We start from the raw sequence: 13630 nt of genomic DNA on the forward strand, positions 1-13630 counted from the left end.
AGGCGTTGAATATGGGGTGTTGAGTCCATTTCGTTGAGCAAGGAGTAGCTCTTGTCTATTACATATATGGCTAAGGAAGTTTATCTGTGCTCATTTCAATCTCTGGTTTTATGCAGCACCCCAACTCCCCTTTCCCCTTAAGCAAGCATAAGTTGGTTTTCTAAATTTGAGACCCTGTTCTGTTTTGTAATTCAGTTCCTGTGTAGCCACGTTTATATTCCGTTTTTTAGTGATATCTTATGATGTTTCTTTTTCTGTGTGACTTATTTCAGTTAGAATCATCATACCTGAATCCACTCATTATGCTGCTATGGGCCTGATGACATAGATTTCATTGCTGAGTGATATTGCATTGTACGTAAGTACCAGAACTTCTTTATCCATTTTTCACTTTCTGCGATATTGAACTTGTACCGTAAACGAGGTTCTTGTAAACAGAGCCATCCGAAACGTTGGGGTGGCTGTGTCTTTTTGATTTTAATTGCCGTAAGCTATGGGACCATAAGTGGAAGTGCCCTAGGCTCTGTTGCTTTGTTTTTTAGATGTTTCAGGAAACACTGTACACTTCTCCCCAGTGGCTGTTCGCAATTTACATCCCGCCCATCAGCATAACAAGGCTCCCAGTTCTCCATGGCCTGTCCTGCCTTTCTGGATTTTACACTTTTTTCAGATGGCCCTTTTGACCGGGGGGAATTGAGACTTCTTTGGAGTGCAGATTTCCTTTCCAAGCTTGCTTGGTTGGCCAAAAAGGGCGTATGCATTTTTTCCTGAATATATTCAGGAAAAAACGCATACGCCCTTTTTGGCCAAGTGCATCATTGTCCACGTTCTGCCTCTTTTCCTATGCTTTAAATGCAATTCCAGTCTACCTCCTGAAATCGGTTTCCTGCAATTCTGCCCTGCTTTCAAGTGCTCTTGGCAGCCTTACTTCAGTATATTTTCGGACGATAGCTGTCATTTATAACTCTGCAGGTTTGTGAATTACAGTGCCCCTGAGCTCCGTTCTTCAACTCGCTTTCTTGTGAGCTGGCCGCAACACCGCAGGATTGCTTCAGACCCCAGTCTGGTTCCGGCACGGCACGCTGAGCCTTTGGTTAATTCCTCTTCCTGGTGGGAAATGAGAGTGAAATTTGCCCGTCCAGACACCTCCAGCTAGTCTCTCATTGGTTCTCCCTATTCCTGTTCATCTTCCGCAGAAATTGCAAACTGGGTCAAACAGGAGGTTAAAGGCACTGACTCTCCAAGTCGGGAGAGTGTTAGTAAAGCGTCTGGAATGTTGCACCCGAGTACCAGGGGACGAGAACTGAGACATATTTGAGCAGGTCTCCCGATTACACGGTTGATCATACTCTGGGTTCTACATGCATGTTTTAGCTGAAGGAGGAATCCCTTGAACCTGGAGAGTTGACACCCGTGGAATGGGTACCATGCAATATGACTTCAAAGGGTCTTCAATTGCTCACCAAACCTCTCCAATCCTATCACTGCTGTGTTTATACCCCTGTACACACGCTTGATTCTCTTTCGGAGACATAGCAATCCATAGGTTTTAAGATACTTACTAGTCAGGTACATTCTTAGGCGTTTAATATGGGGTGTTGAGTCCATTTCGTTGAGCAAGGAGTAGCTCTTGTCTATTACATATTTGGCTTAAGGAACTTTATCTGTGCTCATTTCAATCTCTGGTTTTATGCAGCACCCCAACTCACCTTTCCCCTTAAGCAAGCATAAGTTGGTTTTCTAAATTTGAGACCCTGTTCTGTTTTGTAATTCAGTTCCTGTGTAGCCAAGTTAAATTCCGTGTATTAGTGATATCTTAGGATGTTTCTTTTTCTGTGTGACTTATTTCAGTTAGAATCATCGTACCTGAATCCACTCATTATGCTGCTACGGGCCTGATGACATAGATTTCATTGCTGAGTGATATTGCATTGTACGTAAGTACCACAAATTCTTTATCAATTTTTCACTTTCTGTGATATTGAACTTGTACCGTAAACGACGTTCTTGTAAACAGAGCCGTCCCAAACTTTAGGGTGGCTGTGTCTTTTTGATTTTAAGTTCCGTAAGCTATAGGACCATAAGTGGAAGTGCCCTAGGCTCTGTTGCTTTGTTTTTTAGATGTTTTAGGAAACACCATACACTTCTCCCTTGTGGCTGTTGGAAATTTACTTCCCACACATCAGCATAACAAGGATCCCAGTTCTCAGTGGCCTGTCCTGCCTTTCTGGATTTTACACTTTTTTCAGATGGCCCTTTTGACAGGGGGGAAGTGAGACTTCATTGGAGTGCAGATTTCCTTTGCAAGCTTGCTTGGTTGGCCAAAAAGGGCGTATGCGTTTTTTCCTGAATATATTCAGGATAAAATGCATACGCCCTTTTTGGCCAAGTGCATCATTGTGGACGTTCTGCCTCTTTTCCTATGCTTTAAATGCAATTCCAGTCTACCTCCTGAAATCGGTTTCCTGCAATTCTGCCCCGCTTTCAAGTCCTCTTGGCAGCCTTACTTCAGTATGTTTTTGGACGATAGCTGTCATTTATAACTCTGCAGGTTTGTGAATTACAGTGCCCCTGAGCTCCTTTCTCCAACTCGCTTTCTTGTGAGCTGGCCGCAACACCGCAGGATTGCTTCAGGCCCTAATCTGGTTCCAGCACGGCACGTGAGCCTTTGGTTAATTCCTCTTCCTGGTGGGAAATGAGAGTGAAATTTGCCCGTCCAGACACCTCCAGCTAGTCTCTCATTGGTTCTCCCTATTCCTGTTCATCTTCCGCAGAAATTGCAAACTGGGCCAAACAGGAGGTTAAAGGCACTGACTCTCCAAGTCGGGAGAGTGTTAGTAAAGCGTCTGAAATGTTGCACCCGAGTACCAGGGGACGAAAACTGAGACATATTTGAACACGTCTCCCGGTCACATGGTTGATCATACTCTGGGTTCCGCATGCATATTTTAGCTGAAGGAAGAATCCCTTAAACCTGGAGAGTTGAGACCCGTGGAATGGGTACCATGCAATATGACTTCAAAGGGTCTTCATTTGCTCACCGAACCTCTCCAATCCTATCACTGCTGCGTTTATGCCCCTGTACACACGCTTGATTCTCTTTCGGAGACATAGCAATCCATAGGTTTTAAGATACTTACTAGACAGGTACATTCTTAGACGTTGAATATGGGGTGTTGAGTCCATTTCGTTGAGCAAGAAGTAGCTCTTCTCTATTACATATATGGCTAAGGAACTTTATCTGTGCTCATTTCAATCTCTGGTTTTATGCAGCACCCCAACTCACCTTTCCCCTTAAGCAAGCATAAGTTGGTTTTCTAAATTTGAGACCCCGTTCTGTTTTGTAATTCAGTTCCTGTGGAGCCAAGTTTACATTCCGTGTATTAGTGATATCTTATGATGTTTCTTTTTCTGTGTGACTTATTTCAGTTAGAATCATCATATCTGAATCCACTCATTATTCTGCTATGGGCGTGATGACATAGATTTCATTGCTGAGTGATATTGCATTGTACGTAAGTACCACAACTTCTTTATCCATTTTTCACTTTCTGCGATATTGAACTTGTACCGTAAATGAGGTTCTTGAAAACAGAGCCATCCCAAACTTTGGGGTGGCTGTGTCTTTTTTATTTTAATTTCCCTAAGCTATAGGACCATAAGTGGAAGTGCCCTAGGCTCTGTTGATTTGTTTTTTAGATGTTTCAGGAAACAGCGTACACTTCTCCCCAGTAGCTGTTGGCAATTTACATCCCGCCCATCAGCATAACAAGGCTCCCTGTTCTCCATGGCCTGTCCTGCCTTTCTGGATTTTACACTTTTTTCAGATGGCCCTTTTGACTGGGGGGAAGTGAGACTTCATTGGAGTGCAGATTTCCTTTGCAAGCTTGCTTTGTTGGCCAAAAAGGGCGTATGCGTTTTTTCCTGAATATATTCAGGAAAAAACGCATACGCCCTTTTTGGCCAAGTGCATCATTGTGGACGTTCTGCCTCTTTTCCTATGCTTTAAATGCAATTGCAGTCTACCTCCTGAAATCGGTTTCCTGCAATTCTGCCCCGCTTTCAAGTCCTCTTGGCAGCCTTTCTTCAGTATATTTTTGGATGATAGATGTCATTTATAACTCTGCAGGTTTGTGAATTACAGTGCCCCTGAGCTCCTTTCTTCAACTTGCTTTCTTGTGAGCTGGCCGCAACACCGCAGGATTGCATCAGGCCCTAATCTGGTTCCGGCATGGCACGATGAGCCTTTGGTTAATTCCTCTTCCTGGTGGATATGAGAGTTAAATTTGCCCATCCAGACACCTCCAGCTAGTCTCTCATTGGTTCTCCCTATTCCTGTTCATCTTCCGCAGAAATTGCAAACAGGGCCAAACAGGAGGTTAAAGGCACTGACTCTCCAAGTCGGGAGAGTGTTAGTAAAGCATCTGGAATGTTGCACCCGAGTACCAGGGGACGAGAACTGAGACATATTTGAACACGTCTCCTGATCACACGGTTGATCATACTCTGGGTTCCACATGCATGTTTTAGCTGAAGGAAGAATCCCTTAAACCTGGAGAGTTGAGACCCGTGGAATGGGTACCATGCAATATGACTTCAAAGGGTCTTCATTTGCTCACCGAACCTCTCCGATCCTATCACTGCTGCGTTTATGCCCCTGTACACACGCTTGATTCTCTTTCGGAGACATAGCAATCCACAGGTTTTAAGATACTTACTAGTCAGGTACATTCTTAGGCGTTGAATATGGGGTGTTGAGTCCATTTTGTTGAGCAAGGAGTAGCTCTTGTCTATTACATATATGGCTAAGGAAGTTTATCTGTGCTCATTTCAATCTCTGGTTTTATGCAGCACCCCAACTCCCCTTTCCCCTTAAGCAAGCATAAGTTGGTTTTCTAAATTTGAGACCCTGTTCTGTTTTGTAATTCAGTTCCTGTGTAGCCACGTTTATATTCCGTTTTTTAGTGATATCTTAGGATGTTTCTTTTTCTGTGTGACTTATTTCAGTTAGAATCATCATACCTGAATCCACTCATTATGCTGCTATAGGCCTGATGACATAGATTTCATTGCTGAGTGATATTGCATTGTACGTAAGTACCACAACTTCTATATCCATTTTTCACTTTCTGCGATATTGAACTTGTACCGTAAACGAGGTTCTTGTAAACAGAGCCGTCCCAAACGTTGGGGTGGCTGTGTCTTTTTGATTTTAATTGCCGTAAACTATGGGACCATAAGTGGAAGTGCCCTAGGCTCTGTTGCTTTGTTTTTTAGATGTTTCAGGAAACACTGTACACTTCTCCCCAGTGGCTGTTCGCAATTTACATCCCGCCCATTAGCATAACAAGGCTCCCAGTTCTCCATGGCCAGTCCTGCCTTTCTGGATTTTACACTTTTTTCAGATGGCCCTTTTGACCGGGGGGAATTGAGACTTCATTGGAGTGCAGATTTCCTTTCCAAGCTTGCTTGGTTGGCCAAAAAGGGCGTATGCGTTTTTTCCTGAATATATTCAGGAAAAAACGCATACGCCCTTTTTGGCCAAGTGCATCATTGCGGACGTTGTGCCTCTTTTCCTATGCTTTACATGCAATTCCTGTCTACCTCCTGAAATCGGTTTCCTGCAATTCTGCCCCGCTTTCAAGTCCTCTTGGCAGCCTTACTTCAGTATATTTTTGGACGATAGCTGTCATTTATAACTCTGCAGGTTTGTGAATTACAGTGTCCCTGAGCTCCTTTCTTCAACTCGCTTTCTTTGAGCTGACCGCAACACCGCAGGTTTGCTTCAGGCCCTAATCTGGTTCCGGCATGGCACGCTGAGCCTTTGGTTAATTCCTCTTCCTGGTGGGAAATGAGAGTTAAATTTGCCCGTCCAGACACCTCCAGCTAGTCTCTCATTGGTTCTCCCTATTCCTGTTCATCTTCCGAAGAAATTACAAAGTGGGCCAAACAGGAGGTTAAAGGCACTGACTCTGCAAGACAGGAGAGTGTCAGTAAAGCGTCTGGTATGTTGCACCCGAGTACCAGGGGACGAGAACTGAGACATATTTGAACAGGTCTCCCGATCACATGGTTGATCATACTCTGGGTAACACATGCATGTTTTAGCAGAAAGAGGAATCCCTTAAAGCTGGAGAGATGAGACCCGTGGAATGGGTACCATGCAATATGCCTTCAAAGGGTCTTCATTTGCTCACCAAACCTCTCCAATCCTATCACTGCTGCGTTTATGCCCCTGTACACACGCTTGATTCTCTTTCGGAGACATAGCAATCCATAGGTTTTAAGATACTTACTAGTCAGGTACATTCTTATGCGTTTAATATGGGGTGTTGAGTCCATTTCGTTGAGCAAGGAGTAGCTCTTGTCTATTACATATTTGGCTTAAGGAACTTTATCTGTGCTCATTTCAATCTCTGATTTTATGCAGCACCCCAACTCACCTTTCCCCTTAAGCTAGCATAAGTTGGTTTTCTAAATTTGAGACCCTGTTCTGTTTTGTAATTCAGTTCCTGTGTAGCCAAGTTTACATTCCGTGTATTCGTGATATCTTATGATGTTTCTGTTTCTGTGTGACTTATTTCAGTTAGAATCATCATACCTGAATCCACTCATTATGCTGCTACAGGCCTGATGACATAGATTTCATTGCTGAGTGATATTGCATTGTACGTAAGTACCACAGCTTCTTTATCCATTTTTCACTTTCTGCGATATTGAATTTGTACCGTAAACGAGGTTCTTGTAAACAGAGCCGTGCCAAACTTTTGGGTGCTGTGTCTTTTTGATTTTAATTTCCCTAAGCTATAGGACCATAAGAGGAATTGCCCTAGGCTCTGTTGCCTTGTTTTTCAGATGTTTCAGGAAACACCATACACTTCTCCAGAGTGGCTGTTGGCAATTTACATCCCGCCCGTCAGCATAACAAGGCTCCCAGTTCTCCATGGCCTGTCCTGCCTTTCTGGATTTTACACATTTTTCAGATGGCCCTTTTGACCGGGGGGAAGTGAGACTTCATTGGAGTGCAGATTTCCTTTGCAAGCTTGCTTGGTTGGCCAAAAAGGGCATATGCGTTTTTTCCTGAATGTATTCAGGATAAAACACATACGCCCTTTTTGTCCAAGTGCATCATTGTGGACGTTCTGCCTCTTTTCCTATGCTTTAAATGCAATTCCAGTCTACCTCCTGAAATCGGTGTCCTGCAATTCTGCCCCACTTTCAAGTCCTCTTGGCAGCCTTACTTCAGTATATTTTTGGACGATAGCTGTCATTTATAACTCTGCAGGTTTTTGAATTACAGTGCCCCTGAGCTCCTTTCTTCAACTCGCTTTCTTGTGAGCTGGCCGCAACACCGCAGGATTGCTTCAGGCCCTAATGTGGTTCCGGCACGGCACGCTGAGCGTTTGGTTAATTCCTCTTTCTGGTGGGAAATGAGAGTGAAATTTGCCCGTCCAGACACCTCCAGCTAGTCTCTCATTGGTTCTCCTTATTCCTGTTCATCTTCCGCAGAAATTGCAAACTGGGCCAAACAGGAGGTTAAAGGCACTGACTCTGCAAGTCGGGAGAGTGTTAGTAAAGCGTCTGGAATGTTGCACCCGAGTACCAGGGGACGAGAACTGAGACATATTTGAACACGTCTCCCGATCACACGGTTGATCATACTCTGGGTTCCACATGCATGTTATAGCTGAAGGAAGAATCCCTTAAACATGGAGAGTTGAGACCCGTGGAATGGGTACCATGCAATATGACTTCAAAGGGTCTTCAATTGCTCACCAAACCTCTCCAATCCTATCACTGCTGTGTTTATGCCCCTGTGCACACGCTTGATTGTCTTTCAGAGACATAGCAATCCATAGGTTTTAAGATACTTAGTAGTCAGGTACATTCGTAGGCGTTTAATATGGGGTGTTGAGTCCATTTCGTTGAGCAAGGAGTAGCTCTTGTCTATTACATATTTGGCTAAAGGAACTTTATCTGTGCTCATTTCAATCTCTGGTTTTATGCAGCACCCCAACTCACCTTTACCCAAAGCAAGCATAAGTTGGTTCTCTAAATTTGAGACCCTGTTCTGTTTTGTAATTCAGTTCCTGTGTAGGGAAGTTTACATTCCGTGTATTAGTGATATCTTACGATGTTTCTTTTTCTGTGTGACTTATTTCACTTAGAATCATCATACCTGAATGCAGTCATTATGCTGCTACGGGCCTGATGACATAGATTTCATTGCTGAGTGATATTGCATTGTACGTAAGTACCACAACTTCTTTATCCATTTTTCACTTTCTGCGATATTGAACTTGTACCGTAAACGAGGTTGTTGTAAACAGAGCCGTGTCAAGCTTTGGGGTGACTGTGTCTTTTTGATTTTAATTTCCCTAAGCTATAGGACCATAAGTGGAAGTGCCTGAGGCTCTGTTGCTTTGTTTTTTAGATGTTTCAGGAAACACCATACACTTCTCCCGAGTGGCTGTTGGCAATTTACATCCCGCCTGTCAGCATAACAACGCTCCCAGTTCTCCATGGCCTGTCCTGCCTTTCTGGATTTTACACTTTTTTCAGATGGCCCTTTTGACCGGGGGGAAGTGAGACTTCATTGGAGTGCAGATTTCCTTTGCAAGCTTGCTTGGTTGGCCAAAAAGGCCGTATGAGTTTTTTCCTGAATATATTCAAGAAAAAACGCATACGCACTTTTTGGCCAAGTGCATCATTGTGGACGTTGTGCCTCTTTTCCTATGCTTTAAAAGCAATTCCAGTGTACCTCCTGAAATCGGTTTCCTGCAATTCTGGCCCACATTCAAGTCCTCTTGGCAGCCTTACTTCAGTATATTTTTGGACGATAGCTGTCATTTATAACTCTGCAGGTTTGTGAATTACAGTGCCCCTGAGCTCCTTTCTTCAACTCGCTTTCTTGTGAGCTGGCCGCAACACCGCAGGATTGCTTCAGGCCCTAATCTAGTTCCGGCACGGCATGCTGATCCTTTGGTTAATTCCTCTTCCTGGTGGGAAATGACAGTTAAATTGGCCCGTCCAGACAACTCCAGCTAGTCTCTCAATGGTTCTCCCTATTCCTGTTCATCTTCCGCAGAAATTGCAAACTGGGTCAAACAGGAGGTTAAAGGCACTGACTCTCCAAGTCGGGAGAGTGTTAGTAAAGCGTCTGGAATGTTGCACCCGAGTACCAGGGGACGAGAACTGAGACATATTTGAACACATCTCCCGATCACACGGTTGATCATACTCTGGGTTCCACATGCATGTTTTAGCTGAAGGAAGAATCCCTTAAACCTGGAGAGTTGAGACCCGTGGAATGCGTACCATGCAATATGACTTCAAAGGGTCTTCATTTGCTCACCGAACATCTCCAATCCTATCACTGCTGCGTTTATGCCCCTGTACACACGCTTGATTCTCTTTTGAGACATAGCAATCCATAGGTTTTAAGATACTTAGTAGTCAGGTACATTCTTAGGAGTTTAATATGGGGTGTTGAGTCCATTTCGTTGAGCAAGGAGTAGCTCTGGTCTATTACATATTTGGCTTAAGGAACTTTATCTGTGCTCATTTCAATCTCTGATTTTATGCAGCACCCCAACTCACGTTTCCCCTTAATCTAGCATAAGTTGGTTTTCTAAATTTGAGACCCTGTTCTGTTTTGTAATTCAGTTCCTGTGTAGCCAAGTTTACATTCCGTGTATTAGTGATATCTTATGATGTTTCTGTTTCTGTGTGACTTATTTCAGTTAGAATCATCATACCTGAATCCACTCATTATGCTGCTACAGGCCTGATGACATAGATTTCATTGCTGAGTGATATTGCATTGTACGTAAGTACCACAGCTTCTTTATCCATTTTTCACTTTCTGCGATATTGAATTTGTACCGTAAACGAGGTTCTTGTAAACAGAGCCGTGCCAAACTTTTGGGTGCTGTGTCTTTTTGATTTTAATTTCCCTAAGCTATAGGACCATAAGAGGAATTGCCCTAGGCTCTGTTGCCTTGTTTTTCAGATGTTTCAGGAAACACCATACACTTCTCCAGAGTGGCTGTTGGCAATTTACATCCCGCCCATCAGCATAACAAGGCTCCCATTTCTCCATGGCCTGTCCTGCCTTTCTGGATTTTACACATTTTTCAGATGGCCCTTTTGACCGGGGGGAAGTGAGACTTCATTGGAGTGCAGGTTTCCTTTGCAAGCTTGCTTGGTTGGCCAAAAAGGGCGTATGCGTTTTTTCCTGAATGTATTCAGGATAAAACACATACGCCCTTTTTGTCCAAGTGCATCATTGTGGACGTTCTGCCTCTTTTCCTATGCTTTAAATGCAATTCCAGTCTACCTCCTGAAATCGGTGTCCTGCAATTCTGCCCCACTTTCAAGTCCTCTTGGCAGCCTTACTTCAGTATATTTTTGGACGATAGCTGTCATTTATAACTCTGCAGGTTTTTGAATTACAGTGCCCCTGAGCTCCTTTCTTCAACTCGCTTTCTTGTGAGCTGGCCGCAACACCGCAGGATTGCTTCAGGCCCTAATGTGGTTCCGGCACGGCACGCTGAGCGTTTGGTTAATTCCTCTTCCTGGTGGGAAATGAGAGTTAAATTTGCCCGTCCAGACACCTCCAGCTAGTCTCTCATTGGTTCTCCTTATTCCTGTTCATCTTCCGCAGAAATTGCAAACTGGGCCAAACAGGAGGTTAAAGGCACTGACTCTCCAAGTCGGGAGAGTGTTAGTAAAGCGTCTGGAATGTTGCACCCGAGTACCAGGGGACGAAAACTGAGACATATTTGAACACGTCTCCCGATCACATGGTTGATCATACTCTGGGTTCCGCATGCATATTTTAGCTGAAGGAAGAATCCCTTAAACCTGGAGAGTTGAGACCCGTGGAATGGGTACCATGCAATATGACTTCAAAGGGTCTTCATTTGCTCACCGAACCTCTCCAATCCTATCACTGCTGCGTTTATGCCCCTGTACACACGCTTGATTCTCTTTCGGAGACATAGCAATCCATAGGTTTTAAGATACTTACTAGACAGGTACATTCTTAGACGTTGAATATGGGGTGTTGAGTCCATTTCGTTGAGCAAGAAGTAGCTCTTCTCTATTACATATATGGCTAAGGAACTTTATCTGTGCTCATTTCAATCTCTGGTTTTATGCAGCACCCCAACTCACCTTTCCCCTTAAGCAAGCATAAGTTGGTTTTCTAAATTTGAGACCCCGTTCTGTTTTGTAATTCAGTTCCTGTGGAGCCAAGTTTACATTCCGTGTATTAGTGATATCTTATGATGTTTCTTTTTCTGTGTGACTTATTTCAGTTAGAATCATCATATCTGAATCCACTCATTATTCTGCTATGGGCGTGATGACATAGATTTCATTGCTGAGTGATATTGCATTGTACGTAAGTACCACAACTTCTTTATCCATTTTTCACTTTCTGCGATATTGAACTTGTACCGTAAATGAGGTTCTTGAAAACAGAGCCATCCCAAACTTTGGGGTGGCTGTGTCTTTTTTATTTTAATTTCCCTAAGCTATAGGACCATAAGTGGAAGTGCCCTAGGCTCTGTTGCTTTGTTTTTTAGATGTTTCAGGAAACAGCGTACACTTCTCCCCAGTAGCTGTTGGCAATTTACATCCCGCCCATCAGCATAACAAGGCTCCCTGTTCTCCATGGCCTGTCCTGCCTTTCTGGATTTTACACTTTTTTCAGATGGCCCTTTTGACTGGGGGGAAGTGAGACTTCATTGGAGTGCAGATTTCCTTTGCAAGCTTGCTTTGTTGGCCAAAAAGGGCGTATGCGTTTTTTCCTGAATATATTCAGGAAAAAACGCATACGCCCTTTTTGGCCAAGTGCATCATTGTGGACGTTCTGCCTCTTTTCCTATGCTTTAAATGCAATTCCAGTCTACCTCCTGAAATCGGTTTCCTGCAATTCTGCCCCGCTTTCAAGTCCTCTTGGCAGCCTTTCTTCAGTATATTTTTGGATGATAGATGTCATTTATAACTCTGCAGGTTTGTGAATTACAGTGCCCCTGAGCTCCTTTCTTCAACTTGCTTTCTTGTGAGCTGGCCGCAACACCGCAGGATTGCATCAGGCCCTAATCTGGTTCCGGCATGGCACGATGAGCCTTTGGTTAATTCCTCTTCCTGGTGGATATGAGAGTTAAATTTGCCCATCCAGACACCTCCAGCTAGTCTCTCATTGGTTCTCCCTATTCCTGTTCATCTTCCGCAGAAATTGCAAACAGGGCCAAACAGGAGGTTAAAGGCACTGACTCTCCAAGTCGGGAGAGTGTTAGTAAAGCATCTGGAATGTTGCACCCGAGTACCAGGGGATGAGAACTGAGACATATTTGAACACGTCTCCTGATCACACGGTTGATCATACTCTGGGTTCCACATGCATGTTTTAGCTGAAGGAAGAATCCCTTAAACCTGGAGAGTTGAGACCCGTGGAATGGGTACCATGCAATATGACTTCAAAGGGTCTTCATTTGCTCACCGAACCTCTCCGATCCTATCACTGCTGCGTTTATGCCCCTGTACACACGCTTGATTCTCTTTCGGAGACATAGCAATCCACAGGATTTAAGATACTTACTAGTCAGGTACATTCTTAGGCGTTGAATATGGGGTGTTGAGTCCATTTCGTTGAGCAAGGAGTAGCTCTTGTCTATTACATATATGGCTAAGGAAGTTTATCTGTGCTCATTTCAATCTCTGGTTTTATGCAGCACCCCAACTCCCCTTTCCCCTTAAGCAAGCATAAGTTGGTTTTCTAAATTTGAGACCCTGTTCTGTTTTGTAATTCAGTTCCTGTGTAGCCACGTTTATATTCCGTTTTTTAGTGATATCTTATGATGTTTCTTTTTCTGTGTGACTTATTTCAGTTAGAATCATCATACCTGAATCCACTCATTATGCTGCTATGGGCCTGATGACATAGATTTCATTGCTGAGTGATATTGCATTGTACGTAAGTACCAGAACTTCTTTATCCATTTTTCACTTTCTGCGATATTGAACTTGTACCGTAAACGAGGTTCTTGTAAACAGAGCCATCCGAAACGTTGGGGTGGCTGTGTCTTTTTGATTTTAATTGCCGTAAGCTATGGGACCATAAGTGGAAGTGCCCTAGGCTCTGTTGCTTTGTTTTTTAGATGTTTCAGGAAACACTGTACACTTCTCCCCAGTGGCTGTTCGCAATTTACATCCCGCCCATCAGCATAACAAGGCTCCCAGTTCTCCATGGCCTGTCCTGCCTTTCTGGATTTTACACTTTTTTCAGATGGCCCTTTTGACCGGGGGGAATTGAGACTTCTTTGGAGTGCAGATTTCCTTTCCAAGCTTGCTTGGTTGGCCAAAAAGGGCGTATGCATTTTTTCCTGAATATATTCAGGAAAAAACGCATACGCCCTTTTTGGCCAAGTGCATCATTGTCCACGTTCTGCCTCTTTTCCTATGCTTTAAATGCAATTCCAGTCTACCTCCTGAAATCGGTTTCCTGCAATTCTGCCCTGCTTTCAAGTGCTCTTGGCAGCCTTACTTCAGTATATTTTCGGACGATAGCTGTCATTTATAACTCTGCAGGTTTGTGAATTACAGTGCCCCTGAGCTCCGT

The sequence above is a fragment of the Orcinus orca genome, chromosome 3 (genome assembly GCF_937001465.1).
Source record: "Orcinus orca chromosome 3, mOrcOrc1.1, whole genome shotgun sequence".
In the NCBI taxonomy this organism is placed as follows: domain Eukaryota; kingdom Metazoa; phylum Chordata; class Mammalia; order Artiodactyla; family Delphinidae; genus Orcinus; species Orcinus orca.